General features: G+C 39.5%; 1 long non-coding RNA gene across 1 annotated transcript; it reads left to right on the forward strand.

Moving 5' to 3' along the window:
* The first annotated feature begins 1,230 nt into the window (after positions 1 to 1,230).
* Positions 1,231 to 4,073, forward strand: LOC148055662 (uncharacterized). Its single transcript, XR_015704574.1, has 3 exons — positions 1,231 to 1,248; positions 3,405 to 3,499; positions 3,592 to 4,073. It is a non-coding gene; the product is annotated as an uncharacterized LOC148055662 (long non-coding RNA).
* The last annotated feature ends 21,403 nt before the right edge of the window (positions 4,074 to 25,476 follow it).

A 25,476-nucleotide genomic window follows, 5' to 3' on the forward strand; every position in this document is an offset into this window, starting at 1 on the left:
TGCCCACCCAGAATAGCCACACTGAAGAAAGCACAAAATTTATTCTAGGAGAAATTAAGACAAGCAGGACACTAAAGCACATATTTACTAAAGCATGTAGAAATAGGTCAGCAAGAAACCATTCTACTTGGCACAGCATTACAAGGGAACATTTTCTTGGAGAAAACAAAGTTGTAATGACAGCACACTTTGTGCATGAGAAATTTTGTTACCCTTTTAGTGGGTGAATAATAGTTATTTCAACTTACTTAGAACCCAGGGACTGAAGCAGACACCAGATTACTGATTATAATTAACAGACACTAGAAACTGCACTTCTTGCCCTTGACAGTTATTCAGAACTTTGACAGAATAGGAAGCAGGAAAGAAACAGGAGGAGGTTCCCTGGCAGAATGGACCAAACTGAAGGACATATCACTAATCCCAAATAATGAACAATAGGGGCTCACTCTGCAACGCACAGGTAACGGTGGCTCCATTTGTTTTGAGAGATTCATCACAGCCACTTCACTGCAAGTGGAAGGAGGGCATAAAACCTATGCAGCTCTCCAAAAATCAGGAACAAATTCAAGAAAATCGAAGTGATCTTTCTCCCCCCAGCCCCTCCCCCCCAAAAAAGATAGAAAGACGTAGTAAGAAGGCACCAGCAATGGGGTGAAGGCTCAGATTTTGTCAGAAATTCCTTCCATATTATTTCTCCTTCTTCTCCCACAAAACCTTGATGCATCCTTTTCTCCTCATTCCTCTCCTTTGGCATAAAAGTCATGATTGTGACCATCTGCCCTCACATCTGGCAGGGGGGTGGGGAATAAGAAAGTGAGAACTCCTGAATTCAGTGTACATACAGAGCCACAGAGTTGTTTTCAGAAGTAAGGTTCTGCATGTGTAATTGAGGAACAGAAGCTTAACTGAGACACTATCCTGGTTTCAGCTGGGATAGAGTTAATTTGCTTCCTAGTAGCTGGCATAGTGCTGTGTTTTGGATTTAGTATGAGAATAATGTTGATAACACACTGATGTTTTAGTTGTTGCTAAGTAGTGCTTACACCAGTCAAGGACTTTTCAGCTTCCCATGCTCTGCGTGGCGCACAAGAAGCTGGGAGGGGGCACAGCCAGGGGGGCTGACCCAGACTGGCCACAGGGCTATTCCACGCCGTATGACGTCATGCTCAGTATATAACTGGGGCGAGTTGGCCGGGGGGGAAGGGATTGCTGCTCGGGAACAGGCTGGGCATCAGTCAGGGGGTGGTGAGCAATTGCGTCGTGTATCACTTGCTTTGTACATTATTATTGTATTATATTATTATTACTACTACTACTACTACTATCATTCTATTTTATTTTACTTCAATTATTAAACTGTTCTTATCTCAACCCAGGAGTTGTCTGACTTTCACCCTTCCAATTCTCTCCCCCACCCCACTGGGAGGGAGTGAGTGAGCGGCTGTGTGGTTCATAGTTGCTGGCTGGGGTTAAACCACAACAGACACCAAAAGAAATCAAACATTTTGTAGATTTGAATTCCAACTAAAGCAAAAAAAAATCCCCTCAAAAAGAAGGAAAAAAACTTGCAATGGGATATCACACAATAAAACCTAAAATAAACAGTTTTTAAAAATATAACAGTAGAAGACAAAAATTGGTTATCTTCAGAACCATTCAAGGTGTTACCAGTGTCCTGTGTTTGCTAGCCCATGGAAACCCACCAGTCTTGCAGATGACTCAGAGGCAGTCTGCCCTGGGTGCTAAGCAGGAACGCCACTCCACCCCACCACCCCCCCGACAGCAACTGCCATGTAAAATAGCTGTATTCAAGACGTAAGAGTCTTCTTGCAGGGCAGGGCCACAGAGCAGTTGGGTCCAGGGAATATTCAGAGGACACTCTATGCACCCAGGAAATACAATGCTATATCCATTACACTGATTTTCTTCTTCACATTCCTAAAGAAATAATTAGATGAAGTATGAAGAATCATGCCTCTGACCAAATGCATCTAGGATGCCTCCTCCAGGTAATCTTAAAATAAAATCAAAGCTGAAGTTTGTACAGAGAGGATTCCTGTGCCTTCAGAAGAGTCACTGTAAAGATTCAGTTCCCAGGGATTGAGAGGATAAGCATGGGTCTGCTTATCCAGAAACAGACAGCACCTCCTCCTTCTTAAGACTGGTGCTCTCCAGTGCACATCCCTTAGGAGAGGCAAGGGGCCTGCTCCCCTCTCCTGATGAAGGATCCTGTTTGTCTCAACCCTGTGAGAGGCTTGGGAAATTCTGTGCTGGCAACAGCTGGAGGGTCTGCCCCACAGAGGAGAAGTCTTCCTCTGTCTAGATTTCCAAGACCTGTCATATTTCAATGCAAAAAAGGAGCCGGGGAGAAACCTTGTCTCTTCCCGATCCTCTGGCTCACGAGAGAAGACTTGACATGGACCATGCCTCTAAACTTTAATATACACTGTAGCAGCAGCTTGACTGGCTCTTTCACATACTGACTCAGTGTTATTAAGAAACTTTGTGTATTAAGAGCGTTGTTTTCTCTGTTGAAGCTGTGACAGTTTGCAAAAGGAGACAAATATTAACTGGCTATCAAGAAAGGCATGAGGTCAACTCTGCAGTTGGTGAATTAGAGTTTTTGTTTGTTTGTTTCTGGTGGGTTTTTCCCCCAAACGATCAACTCCATCAATGGGTGAGGAACAACTTGGTACTAACGTTTACCTCAAAACCATCCCTACCTTACAGCCAGATTCAGGCAAACTGCTAATGCAGTGATCAACAACATCCAGAAAAGAGGACTCAAATTACAAGTGTTACGTTATTATTAAAGCCAAAAGGTCTTTCTCTCCCTGTATCCAGCTCATTTGCTGATACTAGTATTTTCCCAATACACATTTCCAGAGGGATTCTGTCTTCCTCCATGCTCTGTGGCTCTGGTTGCATTTGCTGGGAAGAACCCATTCCGGAGCGGAACACCTGAACTTTTATAAGTCAGCTCCTTCTGGGAGTAACGTAGATAGAATTAATTTATCCTTACATCTTTCCCTGCAAAAGTGGCTTGCTTCTAGGCACAACTTTAACTAAAGTACTGTGGAAATGAAAACATCAAGTTGCTATTTTTTATACATAATTTGATAATCAACAATTCCTTGTCTGAATGACAGGTAGAACTCCTTTGCTCCACCTTAAGACTCTCATGTGTCAAACTTCCGCACCAAGGTTATAATTCTGTTTAATCACCTCGCTGCTGCTCCCTGCTTCCTCACTCATCCAACCCCTATCTCCACCCTCTTAACCTTTGTTTCTGGTTCTAATACTCATCCAATCTTCTGCTGATCTGATTCCAATCAATGACTAGCAGATAACTATTCCACAAAAAAGAAAGTCACTGATTTTTTTTTTTTTTTCTGTCACAGTAGAAAAACAAATATCTTAAGGAAACCGTCCAAACGTCTCAACAGACTGAATGTGTACAGCTCTTTCCTCATTCAAGACTGAAACTTGACACGAGGTAATAAATCACTTCTGAGGGACAATGAGTTGGAATAGCTGATCCTTATATATATAGGTTTTTTTAAAATTATTTTTTCTTCTTTTTTCTAGGGATACCATTAAAGCTATCAGAACCAACTCTGGAGCTCTTTTGTAAAAAAGGCAGTCCAGTCTGCAGGCAAGTCTTCAGAGCCCTTCACAGCTTGGACAACTCAAAGCTTCTGACATCTTGTACTGGACAGTCGCCTTAGGGAATCTACTACACAGTCTCCAGCCAATAAGGCACATATTATTTTCTTCGTATCTAATTCCTCTGAAACAAGAACAGCCATGTAAAGCTTCCTTACGAGACAACTTTAAAGTTGATTAAGCCTGATGGCTTCAAAGACTTTCTGCAAACTTATTTCTTTGTTATGAAAGGGAGAAGTAAAAAAATCCTACAGTAGTTCTCTAAACCTATTAAGGAAACAAAGCTAACCTTCTTAAATACCCAATGGCAATGATACTGACTCTCAAAACATCTTCAATGAAGTAGTTTCATTTCCTGAATCTAGCTATTATCATCCCACACAAATTTTACTCTAGCTTTAAGAAAATATATTTTTTTTCCTTTCATAATTAACACTATTATAAATTAAAAACTATGTTGGGTCAGAGGTTAAAAATGTTATGGTTATGTACTGATTCTGAAGTGGGAAACAAAATCATTATTTTCAGCCAACTACAGGGTTTTTATTATCTTCAGCAAGTTAATTAAAAAGCAAACAATAAGAACCCTTTAGCTTTTTCTTTTCACCCTTTGGTTTATTAATACATATTAAGCTTTTGAGGACAGAAACCGTATCTTATTAATTCTCCATTTAGAGCTTGATAGGGTGGGCATTCCATCCACTGCGCTTTACACAATACCTCATATTACCTCAATACCAACGCAATATAGTACCAATAGGAAAAATCCCCTAAAAAGTTGCCTGCAGGAAAGAACAAGGGAAATTTAGAAAAGTAAAATAGGAGGATCCTTTAAAAGTACACCTTTTAGTTCATTTATCACTGATGCATATGAAAGTAGCCTATTTTAAGTAGAAAATTAGAGTAAATACAAAGGTTAGTAGCTCACTTACTGTTTGCAATAGTTTAATCTATAATCTGTGAACAGTCCCTCTTTGTTAAAGGCGTGGAAGGATATCAATCACAGGGTTTTGACTTCAGATGCAAGGTGGGCAAGGGAGCTACATTCTGGTTGACATGTCCAGCCAGAACAATTTAACATGCAAAAGCACTGTTCTTGGCTAGAATAAAGTGCAGATGGGCCTGGAAGTGGGAGATGTTTACTTGGAAATAGTATGTAAAGGGTATGCAAAATGATGTGGTGTGTCTGTTAGAGTAATGAACTGTGACTCTGAAAAGAATAAACAGTCCTGGAAGGCACCTACTTAGAGATCAGAGTCTGGCTCAGTGACACACTGTTTGGCTAAAGAACTGAAGTACAACAAAAGGGCTACACAGAAGAAAAAAAATCTAGTCAGAAGCACAATACTTTCTTTCCCCACTCAGAGCTATACATATATTTACCCACCATCCTTTCATTTAGGTGGAGGAGTGTCCCTTTTTTGTCTGTCTCAACATCGGACTTTGTAGGCATTAGGTTGCTGTTTAAGAATTTCACACTGTCAAGCAGTGGAACAACGATAAATGTTGTCAGGAAGTGAAGGAGGAATATCTCTCATGCCAAAGAAACTAGGTAAATAATAGAGAGATGATAAACCTATTCTATGAAACACTGTGTTAGGAGCATAATCTTCATGAGCACATGAGATATGGATCAGAAACAGAAACCAGCCTAAATATTATCTTACTGTGTCCTGTTAATAACAGCCACAATAAAACCATACAGAAGATTTTGAAATTAATCTGTTACAAACATTACTGGAAAAATTATTTGCAAAGAATGAATCTCAACTTCAAATGATTCAATAGACTGTTTAACAACTGCCATTTGCAAGGAAATCCTATAAAATTCCTAGTTATATCTTTGCAATTCTTGAGTTGAGGCCAAATTAATCTCCTCTGTCTTGCAGACTGTCCTCTTAAAAAAAAAAAAAAAGGACGAAGTACCGCAACATTTAATTACTAAACTGACTTGAACTTACTACAGTACTAACAGATTCACTATAACAGGAAAAAACCTCTATTTGCTAGAAGGCTTGTAAAAATACATATATTCACCAGCTATGTGATGCTGACATTGATTTCTCACCTCTGCAGTTGCTTGCTTTACAGTAAAAGAATAGAAGATTCTTCTAAGTGTACTTCATCAGATAGCTGAATAGCAAAATTTTGGCTTAAAAAGACAGCAGATGAGGTTTGTATTCACTGGACATGTTTGGTGCAGTTCAGTTCGTTAGAAATAAGATTCTCATCAGTAACTCCATCTGTCATCCAGAACCCCGAAAAAAAAAAAAAAAAAAGTAGTGTAGCCATAGCAGAAGTTGCATTTTGGCCATTTGGATGGTAAGAAAAAGAAATTTAAGAAAAAAATCAGAAAATCAAATTATTATTTCTAATAACACTCCATTTGTTTCTCAGAACAATACACTCATACCAAATACTCATAAAGAAAAATCCTGACCTTATCTGTTGCCTCTTCTCTCCCCCTCCATTTAAGAACAATGGGGCACAACAAAAATGATTACTAAAGAGGCATAATTTCAAAAGGCCAGGGAGAACTCACAAAAGAGCCAACCACTGCTTCGTTTCTGTCTGTAGGTACGAGAGAACCTCTCCTCGACGGGGCTAAGAGCATTTTTGTACATCATGGGCTTCTCTCAAGCATAGTCAGCAGCGGTGACTCTTCTCAGTGGGGTCATTACTCTTTTAGAATTGAAACAAAACATACCTGCTGCTCCCATTGCATCAGGGAGACAACAGTCCCAACTTGCTGTCACTTCCCATTCTTGTTGGCTGCTTCTGCTTAAAAATGTCTTCTCCTCACCCTCTTGACAGATCAGCATAGTTTCAACTCCAATGAACAGTGGAGGAAATAAAACAAGACACTTGTCTAAAGCGTGCAAGAATTCGGACATCTTCAGAATGGTAAAACCAAGACAAAGTAGTTTCTCAAAAAAAAAGCCTATTCACCAGTACTACAAGAGAGACAAAAACCCCAAAACAACAGCAACAACAAAACCCCGCAGGAAATAAATAATCTGCCAGATAATTTTGAATTTCTGCTAAGCAAACACATTTTGATGAAATAGTATTTGCTTTGACTATTCCCCAAGTCTGGCAGTAAAAATGTTCCAAGATAACAAAGAAAAAAAACCCAAAACCCTAGAAGAGATTCACTACTGAAGTGCTCCTTGAATCTATTCCATTATTTCTAGTCTAGGACAAACATATTTCCCTTTCAGAATCATTATATATCATATTAAATCCATCTATAATTTTAGTCACCGGTGTAATAAGGAAAAATAACCCCATCACCTTAATCAAAGGCAGGTTATTTCCACAATCTAAAGCTAATCCGAAAGCAGACAGATGGCTCTAAGAAATGTTGCTTTTATCACACAACAGACAGATGTTTCTGAATTGTTTTTGGTAATTGTCAGATAACCTTGTGTGCCTTGTACACCAGTATGTGAGCTCTCTCTTAGCTTCTACCTTTAACTGTTGTCATTTATGCCTCGAAAAAAAAAAAAAAAGAGGCTGACAGCTTGAAGATGGCAATGTCTTTGCACAGTGGAAGCTTCACTGCAGCCATGGGAAGGAAAAGCAGCTACAAGAAAGGGACCGTGTAGCTGTCTGAAGTCAAGGAGGCAGCACTGGAGCTGAAGAAACCGGCTGGTTTCACATAACACAAAGCAGCTCGGGCATTGTCCCAGTTCTTAAGTCTGCACACGTTCACTGGAAACACATCCCTAAACAAACTCTGAACTTTTCTTTTTTTTTTTTTTTTTATTACTGCTTCTAAGGGAGCCAGAAATATTACTGCCGTAGTACCAGTCCCAACTTGAGATTTTAAGTACAAATAGAAGATTAAAATGACAAAGTTAAAAATAAAGTTAGATGCAGCAGACCCTTAGGAAAACAGACACGTATGTGTGTCTTACAGAAATGTGTGAAAACTGGCAGCACACATTCAGATGCCGTACATCTATAAGCATGGCAAAAAAATAACAGTAGGAGGAAAAAGCGTAGTGTGTTGGCTCGAGGACTGAAATGTAACAATTTACTTCTAAAGATCATGCAGGCTGTGAAAGTGAGACTGACGAGAAAAAATTGGAAAGAAAAATTGAGATGATGGCTTATTTATAAAAATGCTAGGAGATTCCATGAACTATTAAATCAACGAAGAGAATACAGACTTATTCTTTAGATGAAGATTTTGAAAGAGTTCACTTAAGTCTAGTCACACAGGAGTTTTGGAAACATTCAATAGTACTATGTATTATTTATTATTCATCATAATGTGCTTTTAAATATTTGCTTAGCACACCTCCTGTTGTAGTCTTTATTCTCTGTATATATTCACCATAATACTGTCAAATTATTTAACTTACTGTACACAATATATATTTAGCGGTTATTTTTCATGAAGCTTTGAATTTTGAAATTACAGTTGCTGTTAAAAAGTCACCATTTAATAACCATGAAAACTAGTATATCTGAGAGATTTCAGTTCCTTTACTGTGCAAGGAAATCATACTGCCATTATGGATGCTGGCAAATATTAAACCTAATATGTATACCTTAGACTGACACAGCCAGATACATTAATGGTAAAACTCTGACTTAAATAAAAATCCATATACTCTTACAAAAGTATAAAATCAACACAATCTTCCCCTGGTGAGAAAACAGGTACTCTCAGGTCTTTTTTCAGTATTTGAGGAAGGTCTCTGACAACATAAACTGACAGAAATTCAATCTAGAGCCATATTCTGAATTACACCAACGGAGATTCCAGCCTGCTGACAAGCATCACAGACTTCATTTATAGTGATGCTTCTATTTCTTCCTCATGACAGCTCCAAATTAAAGAGGACTTTGAACAACAATTGGACCCCCCTCCAGTATAGCCATTTTTTCCTTATTTAAAAAGATGAAGTCATAGATGCTGAATGAAAACAGCAAAAAGGTTTAAGCTGAGATTTGTCTTACCTCGCTAAAGAAAAGTACACATACATATACACACTTACATGTATTCTTTCCTTCAAATATATTTTCTCAAGACCTTAAAGGCTTTAAATCCAATCCAATAACAGAATTATCTTTGAACTCTCAAGATCTATTTACATTGACAATTGCAGCATGCATTGAACAAAGGAACAATTCGAGACCACCATTCTCCTTTCATCTAGTGTCCATTTTAAGTTTTAAATACAGTTAAATGAAAATGGCTGTTATCTCTAAAGGGCTTTGGAAAGTATAAACAAAAATTAGTCAGATTTATAATGAAAAGTACACAGTCACTGATGTGATGATTTTGCACAGGCACTAATAGCAAAAGGAACATCAAAGGGCCTCTGTTAGCAGCAGTTGTGTTTTGCAATGTGATGTACATAGGAGGATGTAGAAAGAAAGGTGTCAGAGGGATCCTTCTGGGTCTAGGGCTATTCAATATTCTTAGCAGCAGCCCAGATGATAGAGTAGAAAGTAAGTTTATTAAACTTACAAATGATATCGAGCTAGGAATGTTTCTTGAGATGCCTGTCGGCAACACGATTCAATGACAAGACTTGAGTGCCAGCACATTCTTGTTCAGTAACTGCTATGTGCTACTGATGAACCCACAGTGCCTCAAGCTCAGTTGTTGCCACATGCCATGAAGGAGTCTGATTTTCTGTTTCCGAATAGCCACCAATAGCCAGTTTGGATTTTTTCCTTTTAGTGAACTCTCTTCCTTAACATGCATATGGATCTTTCAAAATCACCTGCCCTCCTGACTATGAACAACTCTATAACAACAGAAAGCACACGGCAACTTGCACATGAGGGATAACTCTTTACGTGTTTTCAGTTTGACTGTCTTTTCCCCTTTAATACAGGGTCACAGATTGCTTTGCACCTCTTGGATTCTCTTGAAATGAATGCTAATAGTGTAAGACAGAGAAGCAGTTCTGGTTTCAGAACAGGCTTTGCATATCGTAATTAAGAGCTGCTGGTACTAGCATACTGCCCTCTGGATTTTATTCTTATTAGCCACTTAGTCCAATGGAGATATTTATACTAAAGTCTGTGGATATTTGATCAGGTCCGTAATCCACTTGGTGCAACAGCCAGGTAACTAACTACGTTTACAAGAAAGAAAATTATATACACAAAACTTAAAGTTTGTTTGTATGTATGTATGCATTTTTCCCAGTATTTCTTAGAATTAGAAGCTATTAGAAATACCAGATTATCTCTCAGCAATAAGGTAATAGCAATTTGGGGGAGAAAGAAGACGTAGTAATTATTTCCTGTGAAAAGCAGTTAACTAAATAGATGGGAGTGCAGTAATTGAGATGAAATCAGGCTTTGAAAATTATTCTGAGTAGCAAGAAAAGTTCATAAACTCTTCTGTCAAGAGTCCTTTCTAGGCCTGTCTACAGCAACAACTCCAAGGGTATTTGCTTTGCTTGGTTACCATTTCAAGCAGTTAAGTTTCTTTCCTTTCTTAGAGAGTCAAAAGCCTCAATCTTGTTTAAGGTTTGCAATGACAACTAAAATTAAAGTTCTCAATTAGCCACAGCTGCATTACTCTGTCTGCAAATTATCCACCTTTGAAATACAGAGTGAACTCAGGCCCACTAGAGTTTCCAGCTGCTGTGGGACCCAGCATGCTGCCCCACTGCTCCCAGCTCATGAAAGAACACAATCACATCATCTCACAGACCTGATGCTACAGCTCTGCCAGGCCAAGCTGGCCCAACGCACGGCCAGACTAAGTATCTTTGTGCCACAGACCCAAAATCAGGAATGCCTCTCCGAGTTGGTGCCCTGCCATCCCCAGGGATCTTGCAGTCAGGAAGGTGAGGAGTCAAGTGCAGCGCCGTGCAAACACATACCCACCAGTCTTGCACCACTCTCGGGCCAACAGCTCCCGCTGTGAACCAGGGGAGAGTGCGGGGCAGACGTGCTGCTTGTCTGGACCCAAGAGGAGACAGAAGTTGAATGACAGTTGAATTTCTACTGGCAGGTAGTATTTATAATCACCTTAAATCTTCTAGAGTTGCTATCTTATCTAGGTTTCTCTGCTATCTAGGGAGTCCTGTCTTCATAAGTAATGTAATGGAAAGCGGACATGTATGAAATATATACTTTTCATAGACTCCTCACTAACATTGTAATTCTCAATTCACAAAATTTAGAATATTAGGACAATTAAGCATTCAATTGATTTTGACAGTCAATGAAAATCAAGCCTTTAAATATCTCCTGAATGCTGGAAATTCTCCCTCAGACAAGCACATCTGTAGCTGCACAAACAAGTACAATGTAGGAAGTGGGCCAAAAGCTACTTAAACCAAAATAATTGTACGTTTGCTGTTTCTTTAATGCAATCATACAGATCTGAAGTTATGTACATTTAGGTCAAGGCAGGGTGATAGAACAGAATGTAGAATAATATTGTAAACAACTAGAGCAGATAAAAGTTTTAAAAGTAAGGTATTTTTCCTCATAAGAATATTCATCCTTTATTTTTTTCCTAAACAATACCAGTCCCTACATCATTGTCCTTCTTAATCAAATACAGAAATTAAATCAGAGGCACTGATGAGGAAAATATCAGCAGAAATGCACTTAAGCTTATTACATGATACTTTCTGATTAGAGCCCCAGTAACACTTCACAGATTGAGATACATGATTATATTTTCAATGTGGTATGACTGAAATGTTTTATTTTCATTTCAATAAATGAATTTCCTATCTAAAAATCAGAATGTAAATGAGAGCTGCACTGCACTCCTAGGACTGCAGTTTTACAGAAAACTATATGGGTACAGTGTTAAATCTTTGTGTTTGTGTGTTTCCTATTCAAATATGTAAGTTGCTTTTTCTTGGAAAGGTCTGAATAGATTTTGAGAATTCATGGAGAGAGGAAAAAGATGCAAATTATTCAGATAGTGGAAGGTAGCTTTTGGGAACAAAGAACATCTTTGGAAATTACAGGATCCACTGTTTTGTTCCTCTTGTCATAAATAAAAGTCTCATTTTTAAACACAAAATAATATGGTACAGTGATCTACCTTAGACTGCATTTGATATCTTTCTGTAGCTCTATTTGCGTCTTATTTTTGAAGAAACAAAGAGATTTATCTATAAAGGTAAGACAAAAACTAGCTCCTATATTTGACACATTTATTTTTAACTTTTCCAGAAAATGTCAATCATACAACAGGCTGCTTTGTTTTGAAAATACAGTGTCTTTGTAAGACATTGTTCTGCCTTTGCGGAGGGGAAAAGGGCAACTGGGAGTTAACTGTATGCAATATATGCAGAAATAAATATACTTCTAGTATGAAGTATGGCTTATAAATCCATAGTATTATGACTGCCTTGATTAATCAGTTATTCTACAAAAGTAGTACTCCTCAGTGTATCATTACATAGCTTCATCATAATACAGATACGGCAAACAAAAAATCCTTCATGAAAATTAAGTGTTGAATGTTAATTAGTTAATAAGTTAATTAAACTTTTTAGTTGATTAACCATTAGTTAATTTTCACTATGTTTTGCCACAAGATTGACCTACAGCATTTCATATGTAAGAGAAAACATATCTTACAAGAGCCTTTACCATACTGTTTTGATCATCTGTCCTCTAGTGAAAATGTAAATACTTTAGCCATGAGGTAACTAAAACTACAGCTTCTGAACTACAAAATGTTTACCTCTTAATTCTGCAGCTGAAAGGAAAATACTCTAGGCAAAAAAAGCTAGACAAAACAGATCCTCTATGCTGATGCAATCCTACACTGATACAAGAAGAAAATCCACCCTACTGTTTTTATGCTGTACAAAACTTTTAGAGATGTGACATTTAAACGTTCACAACCACCTTATTATCTCCAGTAAGAGGAAGGCGGTAGCGTATATTTGGGGAGTGGAAGCTTCACTCTGCTAAATTCCCTCCCAGCGCTCATAACACAGTATGCAAAGAGCTAGCGTACTGAGTGGCCCTGCCCGCTTCCCGAGTGCGTTGCACAGATTTATTCCGCTCAGAGGATACGGAGTTTCAGATGCCAGGTAACAGGCTCCAGGTACAGCCATCTGTTAGCTGTTGCATTTGGCCCTTATTTGTTCTTTTTCTGGTTTTCAGTCCAGGCCTTGCCTGATGAAAAGTTTTTCTGACCCTCCCTTCCTCTGGAAGGCTTGGTATCAGACACAGAGAAGGAACACACAGGAACACATGCAGCAGCCTTACTTGTGGCTTCATTTTTGGTTCCAGCATGCGGCTGCCGGCTGGATGGTATTTTATGGGACACACATTAGGCAAATTGCACAAAGGCAGTCCACAAGTGTAAAATTAAAATGATCTCTTTGTAGGAGGACTACCGACTAACTCCAGCTACCATTCCATTCATGTACTCATAGACTGACTTCAGGGCTCCCTAGCAACACTTCCATTCCACAACTTCCACACCTCTACACAACTTGCATGCACAGTGCCATAACTGGCACTTCCTCACCTCTTTCTTTGCCCAAGATTTTTCTTTCAAAGCCAAATCAGTGGGTGCTTATGTACAGGGCAGCTGGTCCACATGTCTGTTGTCACACTGCGCCAAAACTGTCTTTTCCACAAATCTTTCCAAGCAAACAAATGAGAGCAACAGTAAATCCACTGGCACTGCTATCCTCTTGGATACAATTAAATTATGGTGGAAAAGACAGCGCATTTCCCAGATGCAAGGGATGTTATCCTTACCTGTGCATCTGACACCTTCATGGGGTGCAGCACCCAGCACAGTACTGGATTCCTTTCCTTCTCCCAGATGAGAATTCCTGTATAAAACAGGATATAACACTAAGTATCCAACTTATGTTAAACATAAACTAGAAAAATGTATTCCTGTGTGGCTAATCCTCTAACTATTTCCAATACAGCTTCCCCAGAACAAATGATTTAAAATGGCTTCTGCATAAATTCCTGGGTACATCCTTGTAAAGAGACAATAATGGAACTGGAATAAATTACCTGCAATCAGGCTGTGATGAAGTCGGGCCTCGGCTGTGACCCTGCAAAGAATGACACGCGTGTGCCATTAAACATTACAACTTGTTTCCAGACTATGGCACCATTCAAAGACTGAAACCTTTGCAAGTCTAGGAATTAAACTGTATAGATAAAAACAGAAGGGACCTATTTGCTGTCACCTTAATAATGGTTAAAAAAAAAAGTCAGTTAAAAAATATTGTATGAGAAGGTGAAATGGTGCAATACATTAAGTATGAAATTGGGCTTGAAGTGTTTTGAATGGTGAATCAAACACTACATGCAGCTCTGATTGTTACATTCTTTTTCATCAAAGTGGTTGACCTCCGAAAGCAACCCTTAACATGACACAGAAATCTATTGCTTCCAAAGTGAGAAGCGCTGAAGGACTATACATGGAGCCAAAGAAAGCTGCAAGGTGACTGCTACCCTTCGACACTCAGCTGCTTTTATAAATGTCTACACAAGGAAACAGAAGACAAAACCACTTTTTGCACCTGCTTTGTGAAGGAGAAACAGCTTGTCTAGAAGATGAAACTCCTAACAAAATATCTGCCATGAAAGTCATAGGTGTCAGATTGTAAATGTAAAACGTGTGAAACAATTATGATGTACTGAAACTGTTTGGGGGAGATTGCAAGGAAAGGGAGAAGCGCTCACATGCACACTCCCACATGCACCAGCAGAGTTGTCACCTGAGATGCTCTGGGGGTGGTGGTGCTCCAAAGGACCTCCTGAGGCAAGACAAGGTGCTCAGAGGCGGCCTTCCCACGTCGTGCTGCTGCAGCTTCTGCACCATAAGCACGTGTAGGATTTTGAAAGCTGCCTCAATATCATCCCGCATCGACCCTCAGAGGCTTTAGGTCTGGGCAGAAGGCAACTGTAACTAGGAAGGATACACTATCCCTTCTCGCAGTTCTTGCTCTGAAAAGAAGATGGGATGTGATCCAAGAGAAGGGAGACCTTCAAGGCAGAGCTTAACTAACATCCTCACCTATGTACTCTAGAAAACAAGCATTCTGAATTTCTGAATTGTTCTGAATGAACAAGCATATTTCTATGCTTTGCCAGATCATTAAACTCCTCAAATGACAGGGCAGGAAGAGTCAGAGCCTGGAGAGCAGGAGCACCCCATAGAACTGGAGCCAGAGGAAACTGGAGATGCATCGATGCAGAAACAGGCAGCAGAATGAACGGGGCTCCTGGAGAGGCCAGAAATGCAGCAATTACCATGTGCATAACATTCCCTGGGCTATGAAAAGCAAAAGAGTCACACGATCTTGCTGCAATTATTCCTGCTTATCTTTGGGCCTGCAGAAAAATAGGAGAAGGTAAGGTGCACTTTCAAGGCGGGGGACACAAAGTGTCTCCTAAATCCTCTACCAAACAGGAATACATGCAACACTATGCATGGGAGTAGAGGATACAGTACTCACGCTGTTTGCGGATCCATGCCTTTAGACATACCTAATGGCAACAATTCCAACTGAGGAGATAATGAAGATAAGAACCCACTTCTCATTTTCTTGCTGGCTTTTGCTTTTGTAAAATATATACTTCCTTCTCATTGTGCTAGAGATATTATTTTATTTGAGCCATGCTGTATATTCTTATCACCAGATTGCCATAGTTTGGAAGTCTAGCTCACCCCTCTAATACCATGTGTGTCAGAAACTAAAGTTTTATGAGGGCGTCTCTAAAGAAGCATTATTGGTCTGAATAATGAAAAAGTGGATTACATTCTTTTTGCCCACTGAAGCTGTCTGTCACATACAATACAGATACTGCCAATACAACAGTTAAGTGCAATGACTAAAGGATAGCTAAGGATGTTTTCTGATGCTTGGATAGTATTTATTGCCTTCCTAATGCTCCCTGAAAGAATGCTCACAAATGACAGACTCTTCTGATTACAATAAAAAAAAAAATTAATTTGTGTATAATTTGGAAACCATTCTTTGTTTTTCCATGGTTCAGTGATAATACCTTCTTATACATCCTGCATTTTAAAACCTTTCCAAATGTGCTTACCTATTTTCTGCCTAGGGCATTGGAATACATGGCTCAATAAAAACAAACAAATGAACAGAGCCCAGGGTGATAATCTTTAAAAAGCAGGCAATATACTATTACTAGAACTAGATCCAGATTTTGTGATAAAATTTATTACACTGACGTTTGGATCAGGGCATTGAAATAAGGTATAAAGTAAAAACCAGCCTTAATATTTGATGTACAAAATATCCTCTGACTCATGGGAAGACAAGATTTTGACTGCATTTGAAGTCATCCGTTCTGTTTCAGAAAAGAAAACAACTTACCCCAAACCATTTTTGGCTATACGACAGATCAATAGCAAGAAGAGTTTATAGTTACTTCAGGAGCACTGGAGCCAAGTTTAAGTCTGTGCTGGAAAAGACGCTTGAAAAATGCTGTGAAGAACAGTTGTATAGTAGGGCAGCCACTACTAAGTAGACCAAGATAAAACGGTGATTCAGTTTTTGATGTTCTGAAATAACAGATAAAAGAAAATAAAGTCTACTTTGTGGAGAGCAGTAGGAACCAAGAGGCAGCAGGCTGGCTCACCCATGGAGTGACTGAAATGAGAAATGAAAGTAAAAGGAGGAGTCCTACATACTGGGGGTGGGGGTTCTTTTATGCCAGAAGAAACTGATGAAGTTAACTGATGCAAATGTGCAAAATATCCCATGAAATAAGACAGGCATAGAAACACGACTCAGAAAAGTCTTTGTTCAGCTTCTCCAAGTCTTCTCTAAACCAATCCCTTGGGTTACAGCATGCTCCATTTAGACAAAGAAGTTCAATCAAGACCATGTAACTATTCACCATCTACCCTAAAATTTCAGTGCCGAGTCTCTTGGTTCCTTTAACCTGTTCAGTTTTCATTAGAGTTTCATCTTCTTAATTTTCAGAATTCCAGCGGAGGCAGGATTATCTGGGCAGTGGTAAGGAGAAGGGAGAGCCTGACAAGGAGCAGCGGTGTGCTGGGAAGCCATGGAAATCTGCAGGTTCTGCAGAAAACAAAAGGGCAGTAAGAAAGGCCATCAGGATTGTGGCAGTCACAAAAACAGAAAATGGTAATATTTTTGCTGAAGTTTTGATAGTCTTCATTCTAAAAGACCACATGACACTCTTTTTTAAAAACTGAAAACTCACTTTTCTTCAAGAAAAATCTATTAATGAGTCAACTACCAGCTAAAGTGGAGACTGACTCTGTGACCTACCCCATCAAATATGCCAGTGACATACTCCGACGCTGGCATTTCTTAACTTGATTCTTGACTTAAATGCCCTTTTAACGTGCTCATTAGTGAAATTTTCTAATTAAAAAACGCAACAGCTAAAAAGACACCCTCTCCTACACAAGTCACATGGAACCAACCTGAACACCTACACGGTTCATTAGCTGAATTGGCAATTTCAGATCCCAGAGCAGTTCTCTACCATTTCTGCTAATTGAATAACTTGTAGCAGAAGTAGGCCGTTATCTTTTTTATACACCTGTCACAAAAGGCAGAACATAATTTATTCTATGGAAAGAAAGTTTTTGCTACCTAGAATACCTCAGGAATCCAGAGACTTAGAATAATTTGGTCATTTTTAAGAATTGCAGAGAAAAATGTTGTCGTAAGATGATCTGTCTGCCCCCTTCCAGGCACCTTCTGCCCCTGCTGTCTTTCACCTTTTAATGTCACTGTCTGCCGTGGTCCCCTGCACAGTTAGCGTGTCATTTGGTTTCATACCCGCTTCTGTCTCCCTTTTCTTGTGCCATGTTCTCACCCCTCTTCACTGAAATCACCCTCTTTCTCGTCTCTGTCCTTCCCTTTCTGTTTAGAAAGGTCAGGATCCTGCAGACACTAATACCAATCCCACATGCAAGTTATTAAGTGCAATCTGTAAGTGATCTGCATTTAATTACATTCCCCCCCATCCACTTCACACATTATTTCTACAATATGCCCAGTACTCTTGCGTATTTTTGTGCATTTTTTTAATCTGTGGCAGTTTCTAAAGCATCATCACATCTTTTCTAAATGATCTATTTCCAAAACGAACTACAATACCTGTAGGACAAACTTTATATTCTAACAGTCCTTTCTACCTTTTCCATGTATTTCTCTACATTAGCAACACCAGATTCCTTCTCCAGCCTTCTAGCTGTAGAGTTGAATATCTACGTGATGACCCATCATAGACATATACTCCCATCTACAGCAAAAGAGCTGTCTTCATACTGCTGCCAGTGTCACGACAGCCACACATCACAAGGCAGCAGCAAGCCATTCGCTCTTTTCAGATAATAACAACAATAACAATAATTTGTAATGAAGAACTGAGGAAAAAAAACGGTGAGCAGATGAATAAATTTTCGTCACAATTTGCATCCACCTTCTGCTTGAGCTTGTGCCATGGCAGGCTTTCAGTAGTTGTCATCAGACATCAAGTTTTGCCTCTTAATAGCTCCAGGAAACTAAAATACTTCTTGCATATCACTCTTAGAAACCTCTTCAGGAACAGGTCACATCACATCTAGTGACTTTCTCCCAAGCGGCTCAGCATATCTTTGAAGTTCAAACCTCAAATTGTACTCCATTCTAACATTACAGTACGAAAACATGAACCGTGAGGTAAGCCAAACTGTTCAGCACTGCACACAGCTGCACCTGTGCTACCTGCCCTGGGTGTTGTCAACAGGAAAGAAAATCAGGAACGATTCACGAAGATTTTCACAAAAGCAACTTTAAAAGGATATCTACCCTAGCTACTTCTAGTGAGGTTTAAAATATAGATCGCTGTACAGGGCGCGGTGCCCGCCGCTGGCAGGGGGAGCTGCAGGGCGGCCTCTGTGAGGAGAGGCCGGGGCTGCCGCCTGCCGGCTCCCGCCCGCTCCCGCCGCCGGGCACGGCTGAGCCCCGCAGCCACCGCGTGGCGCCTCAGGGAAAGCCTGGGTAAGGAAGGGCAGAACACTACCCGGCAGCGAGGGGAAACTGTGTGAGGAACAGCCCTGCAGCACCAAGGGGAGAGCAGGAGGAGGGAAGGAGGTGCTCATGGTGCCCGACCAGGGATCCCCCTGCAGCCCACGGAGGACCCACGCCAGAGCAGGTTTATCCCGAAGAACTGCAGCCCACAGGAAGGACCCACGCTGGAGCCATTCCTGAAGGACTGCAGCCCGTGGGGAGAACCCACGCTGGAGCAGGGAAAACTGTGAGGAGGAAGGAGTGGCAGAGACAAAGTGTTATGGACTGACCATAACCCACCATCCCCGTCCCCCTGCGCTGCTCAGGGGCGGTGGGGAGTCGGGAAGGAGGGAGTGAAGTTGAGCCTGGGAAAAAGGGGGAATGGGGGAAGGTGTTTTAGTTTTTGTCATCGTTTCTCACCATCCAAATCTATTTTAATCGTCATCAAATTAAATAAATTTTCCTCAAGTCAAGTCTGTTTTGCCCGTGATGGTAACTGGTCAGTGATCTCCCTGTCCTTATCTCCACCCATGAGCTTTTCCATCTTATTTTCTCAGCCCATCCTGTAGAGGAGGGGGAGCGAGAGCACGGCTCGGGGGGCCTCCGGCAGCCAGCCAAGGTCAACCCAACACAAAATACCTTCAGAGAGCACCTCCGCCTCAACTGCAGAAATACAACCTCGGTCAAGACTGGAGTTCCAGATCTTCTTTCTGTTTCAACACCACCATGCAATTTGTGAGCCAGAGGATCAACACTAAATCCCCTATGTAGATTGCATTGATTACATAGAGATTGTAAGGGTAATATTTAAATCAATTACCATTCAGTCAATAATGAGGTTGTTATGGGATTCAGCTATACGTGAGTTTATATTTCACGTACAAAATGGTCACTAAAAACAATGACACGTCAGTATTTTTTGTAATTTAAAATTTAAACCATTATTGATGTATTTATTTTTTAAGATGAAGTTTCTTAGCCGCTAGAGTTACGAAAAAAAAATTCTCCCCACAATTTGGTGCCATCTTGTCAGCACCACTGTTTGCTCAAAATCTCTTTCTGCAGGCACAGAAATGGCATTTTAAAATAGATGATGACTTCCCTATTCATACCAACATGCATTTGCTGTCTGGCCTAATGACAGTATCAAGAATGCAAAACCTGATCATTTACCACTGATAACTATGGAGGAACCACCTTCTTACTTAGGTTGTGTGAGATACTTGAATGTCAACATTTTTTTGCCCTCTGCTAAAAACAAAGCACTTATATATATAAAAAGGTAAGCTCTCAGAAAGTACTTCAAAGACCCAAGTACCACATTATTTCTATTCCCATAGTTAATGATGCAGGTACAATGTGTCCCAATAAAGAACTTCTGGTACCTACAATGTTGGTGCCCTAACGTTTAGTGTTTAGATACAGAGCAGCCTAAAGCTTGTTAGCAGCAGATAGTCTCTATGCAGGATATGAAGGGATTATGCAATTCAAAAAGACACTCCTTTCCAACTCCTAGACAGCTAAGAAAACACTAGGTAAGCACAGGGGCACTCCGGAAATCCTGCCCTCACCTACAGCCTAAACAGGGCTAAACACAGAGACAGGGCTTCAGGAAAGATACAACTGCATGCTCAGTAGCTAAAGCCCAATTAAGCCATTTTTGATCGCAACCGGAAAAAAGAAAGAAATCACCATATAAATAATACCTCACAATGAAAAGCAGTTGCCCAGGCACTAGAAGACTGAGACCCAATGCCTTTCTCAGCCTGAAGGAGCTTAAACCAACATCTCTAATCCTCCTACGAGGATATTTACTGTCAGGCAATGCACAAAGTTGAAAGAGCTACCTACGCTCCTCTCAGTGAAGCTATGACATATTGATGAAAAGAACTGAAGATGTGTGAAAAAAGAGAAGTCTGGGAATCTGGGCGCTGCTCCCAAGACACTTTCTCTAGTTCATATTTGAGGATAAAGCACAGCAAACATCCTCTCTCCTCCTGCTGCAGCAATTTCATACAGAACAACAACTGCACAGTAATGCCCGCACACATTCAACTCACTCCGAAGCTATCACGCCCATTAGGACTTATCAAGGATCCCTGCAGAGTAGCATATAGCTTCAGATTCCTGATTGGGCTTAAGTAGGATTGAGGTGTTGAGCTGATCAGATGGAAGTAATTATAGCCATAAAAATGTGTAAATGTAGCCATTTTGAAAACTCTCACATCAAACAGAACTGCTAATGAACTGAGACTGACTTCCAGAGTTCATCAACAACTGATCAGAGGCTTTCAGGATCCGAAGCTTCAATTAAGAAGCTTCCGCATTTTGTCAAACTGCACAACTAGATCTTAAGCTAAATCCATGCGTGTCACAGAGAAACCTAGCAGCGGAGTCGCTTATTCCCTGATGGCCACGTAACTCCTCCAGGTATTAAAGCCATCAACAATGATGAGTACTTGACTGCCAGTGTATCCTCACAACACTTAGTTCTTTTAGTGAGATACGCTCAGAAAGCTATTGCAATAATTCCCATATTCATCTTTGTTCTGCTGCAGTGAAATACGCGCCCTCTGTGCAATGATGGTATATCTCGTTAGGTAGACGCGTTCTGTGTGTTGGAGACATTCTCCAGTGAATTAGAAGACATATTCTAAACACAACAACAGAGCAAGGCTTGGATTAGACAGCAATAATTCTTCTTTAGATCACAGTGAGGCTTCAAAGGTTTATTTGATGTGCAATAGGCTATTCTTCAAAGCCCACTGGAAAAAATGGAGGATTTTCTAAGGATGGGAAGTACTTTGGCCTTGCTGCATTTTTGTTCCGTTCCTTGCATGTACTTTGACTTAAAAACAAGATGTGTGGCTAGCAAAAAAAAGGGAAGCCAGAATCAGTCATATAGGACCCTCTACTACCGTTTCACCTCAAATCTGTTGAAAATACATACTGCCTAGCTCATTGGAAATGTGACATTGTTTTTGGACATGATCAAGATAGATGAACATCTGTCTAACTTTATAGCTGATAGAACTATCAGCTAAACAGAAAAATATTTTCTTCCTATTATTTAATAAAGTTTTGCTTAGATTAAAATATTAACATGAAAAATACATCTGCTGTTATGAAAATACGCTAGAAGCTTCATGAATTAAGATGACACTGAGTGCAACAGTCAGTAAAGCATCTAAAAACAACCATACCCTTCACCACGGTCACCACAAAATTTGAATCACCTGGAAAAGAAACTTTGCTTTTAACCTATCTCCCTACACTTCATTCAGCTGGTATCTGAAAATAAATTCTGTTCCCTGATGTGAATTTCCCTTGCCCATCCAACATTTCAAATCTACATAACTTGATCTACGCACTAATGGACTCCTAATTTTCTGGGGTAGTCAACCACACAAAACATTAATGCAGATCATTAGAAGAAGTGGAAAATCTAAACAAAAGACATAACAATTAATTCTGCACGAGCAATAGCTCTACCACAAACCTATGAAAAAATATTTACAGCATTGTTTTTCCAAGCGGGGTGTAATTTAAATAGCTAATTCTTCCACCAGTTTATTTTATGACTGTCACATCTTTAATGTTTTAAAGAAACAGTCTCTAAATCTGTCTGTCCAACTTCCAATTTCTTTTGGCTCTTTCTCTTACCCAGAATTTAGGCAGATTTTTCAATCAGTCATTTGGCCTTGCTTCATTCCTGCTTAGTGCCTCTGAAGTTGATTCCCAGTGGTGCTTCATTTATCCTTTGAGACAGAATTTCATTACAATATCCCATGCTGCTAAGGGCGTGGGATAGGGAGACTTCATCTAGGCATAGTACCAAACTTCACAGGAAAAATGAAGTACTGCGTGATAGCATTTCAGTCCACTCTTCGCTCAAGTTCCATACTAAAGAGCAAATTTAGCAATGATTTAGCACTCTTTGTGCTTAGTTTTACAGCGCAACCTATCTGCTCAGCTATTTTATATCTCTGTATTTAAAAAGCTATTTTAAATGGCAGTAGTCATTAGTGGGATCATGAAAAGAAATGCATTCCACAAGTACACTCAATTTCAAGTTAGGCTTTATATTTTAAATATCATAACTTATTTATTCCTGTAAAGAATTAGTTTCATAGTAAAATGAAACATATTTAATTATCACTGATTTCCCTACACAGCATCAGAAACTCAGAAGAGAGTGTTTTAGTTTTGCAGCTGTCTATGTATTCAAAATTTGTGGGGAAACCTGTCTGGTAATCTGAGCACAGGGTGCTGGCATCTGCCAATGGAGCAATCACCAAAGAGACGAGATGGGGCAAGTGATCTATTGCCACTATCTAAAACTGATTTATCAAACAGCTGTGGATGAACAAAATTCTGCTGGAATTCCATTTTCCTCCAAAATTCAAAGATTGCTTCCCAGCAAAGACTTTCCGTGTTCTGTGTTCTAAATTAACTTCACTGTCAACACAATACATACGTTGGAGTACAGGGGTCAGTCAAGAGAACCACAGCGACGGTCTAGGATTGTGTATTCAACAGTTAGTGTGGGGTGAGGACGCTTCTGCCCAGCATATACACCTGAGGAGCCTTATCAGTCGCACATTTATAAAGTCCTATCTGACCTTGAACCCGGACTGCTTCAAAACTTCCTACAAAGGCTAATGACTTAATTACAGAGATGTCAGTTTTATCTCTAGTGAGAGAATTAGTTGGTTTTGGTCATTATTTTCCAGAAAATCCCTGGCACCATACATATGTGGTATGTCATATTGAGTAGAAGAAACAAATTTTGGAAGTACCAATAGAAAAAACTAGGCCAATGGCATCCAGCTCTTACCACTACCATTTTCGGTAGCACAGGTATTTTTCACCTAAAGGAGAACAAAAGCACTGCCATGTGAGTGACAGCAAGGGAGGTTTCCCTGATGTACGAGCTACTGTGTTTCCTAGAACTACTGCCAGGGTCACGCTCGCAACAAGTGCGCCTTTAATCTGAGAAGTGTCAATGAAATGGCTTTTAGATTTCCTTTGTGACTTCTGTAAACTGCTATTATTGGCTTCTCTGTTAATAGGAAGCTGTAATTTGTCAGTAGCCCATTAGCCCAGGAACAAATGTCTGTCTCTTCTCAGCCACCCTCACACAACCGCACAAACAGAAATAGCACAATAGGAGACTTGTCTGTGAGATCACCTGCATAACATGAACGGCATCAGCAAGACACTTTTAATGGGAGGGCATGAAGGAACACAGTTATGATGTTATGTGAATAAGATCGCTGTCATACGTAAGGCTCAATGGAAAGAGGGTAGCTTGAAGCCACTGCTAAATCATAGAGAGAAGAATGGACCAGAAGAGTAGCAATACATATAAAATGTAATTTTACTTGGAATAGAAAACGTGGTTTTGATTAATTTTACCACTGTAGAATATGCAATACAAAAATGTCAGGAATTTAATTTTAACACTGTAGAATATGCAATACAAAAATGTCAGGAGTTTTCCATTTACCAGCTAAAATCCCAGGACCTGAAGCACTTCCACTCTGGGTTTTTTTAATAGGTTTTTGGTTTTTTTTTTTTACACAAATGTGTTGATTCATCACCCCTGGCTGCTCTGTAACATTCACACTGGCTGAAAAATAGTGCATTATCTACTTCTGATAATCAAGGTTCTTTCTTTTTGATAAGCAATTCTAGATAACTCATGAAATGTTAACCCCAGCAAAAGAATGAAATATTTTCTTTATTGCATTGCTTTGAGGCTGTCATGGTCTAGAAAGCACCATTAAGGCATGCATATGACTTAGCACCGACGAATCTGAATTGCTTTGTTTTCATTCCCCCGAGCTCGGTGTACGTCCTAGATATTTACGGAGTTAGAGAACATTCTTCATGAAGCACAGCATCAATTTCGTCGATACAGGACTTCCAATACAAGCAGATTCCTCCACTGAATTTTAAATTTGTAAGATAAAGTACGTTTCCTCAAAAAAATTTCCAGAGCCCTTTTTTTCCTGAGGGCGTATTTTAATCATTCAAATAAACGTATGTGTAGTACCTTCCAACTATTTTGTACAGCATTCCTATTTCTTAGCTATGTTTTAATCAATTTCTCAAATAATCACCAATATTGTCAAAACACATGAATTTAAAAGCATAACTAACAAAAATAGGGAACAAAAATCCCAAAATATAAACAAAATACTGCCTTTTTAAAAATAAATCAATTTGGTACAAAATTGTGACATTAATGGGAACTAATACCCTTTTCTAGTTTGCCCAGATAGTCCAAGAATCTCCTGTAAATGTACTAAGTTTCTTACGCACAGTATACTTTTAATTATATTAATGTTCGCAGCAAACAAAGCGTTTGAAATGAATAAACTAGTGAAAATAATCATTATTTATAGATGATCCACCTTGGAAAAAACAGTATACACAAGATGTTGATCTTGAAGATATTTGTCTACATGCTGAACTATAAATAATTCACATTTCCAATTATTTCAATATCCAAAGTGAGGAAAATTTACCTTGAATACAAAACACTTTCTGAATTGTGCTCTAGATCCATATACTGAAAGATTAAGTCTTCATGTTTAGTAATTGTTCCAAACTCACTGGCAATGTCACCATGCTTCGAAATTTGGCCAAGAAAACAAGAAGAATTAAACTGTGAAAAGTGGTTTTGAGAAAATCATGTTTTGTGAAGTTCTGGTCAGACTGTCTACTGATTCCCACTGACTGGCAGCTCTTCAAATGGATAAAAAGTTTGACTGTTTTCAAGAAGTAACCCATCCAAGCTTTGATTTGG

Source organism: Nipponia nippon, unplaced genomic scaffold, assembly GCF_047370975.1.
Source record: "Nipponia nippon isolate SJK-2023a ecotype South Korea unplaced genomic scaffold, ASM4737097v1 scaffold_2, whole genome shotgun sequence".
Taxonomy (NCBI): domain Eukaryota; kingdom Metazoa; phylum Chordata; class Aves; order Pelecaniformes; family Threskiornithidae; genus Nipponia; species Nipponia nippon.